We start from the raw sequence: 792 nt of genomic DNA on the forward strand, positions 1-792 counted from the left end.
ATATATATATATATATATATATATATATATATATATATATATATAAATAAAAATATATGTATGTATGTATGTATGTATATTTCTATATTTGTATATATGTATATATCTATATATAGGCTTGAATGAATATATGTTTGTATTTATTTATTTATTTATGTGTGTGTGCGTATGTGTGGTGTATATATGTGTACTTGTGTGTGTTTATATTAACATCTACATCTGCTAAAGAAAGCCAGCCAAAGACAAAACTAAAAACAGGACTTCTTGAAAGGATACAAGAAACAAACTCTGTGCCCAGACCCCTAAACGCTACACAATACTTTCCACTGTCGTCTGCAATAAAACTTTCAACTAACAATCTACAAACTTATGATTTTTTCTCAATAACTGAATATTAACTACTTGAAAAACCTCGCACATCATTTATCATAGATAATGGCAAATAAATAGCATTGTTCTGCTTGGTTGATTTTAATGAAGTTATGGAGTGTATCAATATCAGAATCTCTAATCCATCATAGATATGTGTGTGTCAAATATTTTTTGTTACGTTTTTTTTTATTATATTATAGTTCTTTTTGTGTTGCCTTTGTTGTTTTTTCAGATTGTTTTTTTTTTCCAATCTGTTTTTGTTTATCCATTTTTGTCTTTTTTTATTCTTCTATGTTTTGATTTTGGTTTTCTATTATTCTTATTTTCGTAAAGTTTGGTGTGGTGGGCTGTTATAGTTTGGCATTGAAGTTTCAAACGTTTGTTTGCTTCTGTTCTATATATATATATATATATATATAT

This window comes from Octopus bimaculoides, chromosome 23 (genome assembly GCF_001194135.2).
Source record: "Octopus bimaculoides isolate UCB-OBI-ISO-001 chromosome 23, ASM119413v2, whole genome shotgun sequence".
In the NCBI taxonomy this organism is placed as follows: Eukaryota; Metazoa; Mollusca; class Cephalopoda; order Octopoda; family Octopodidae; genus Octopus; species Octopus bimaculoides.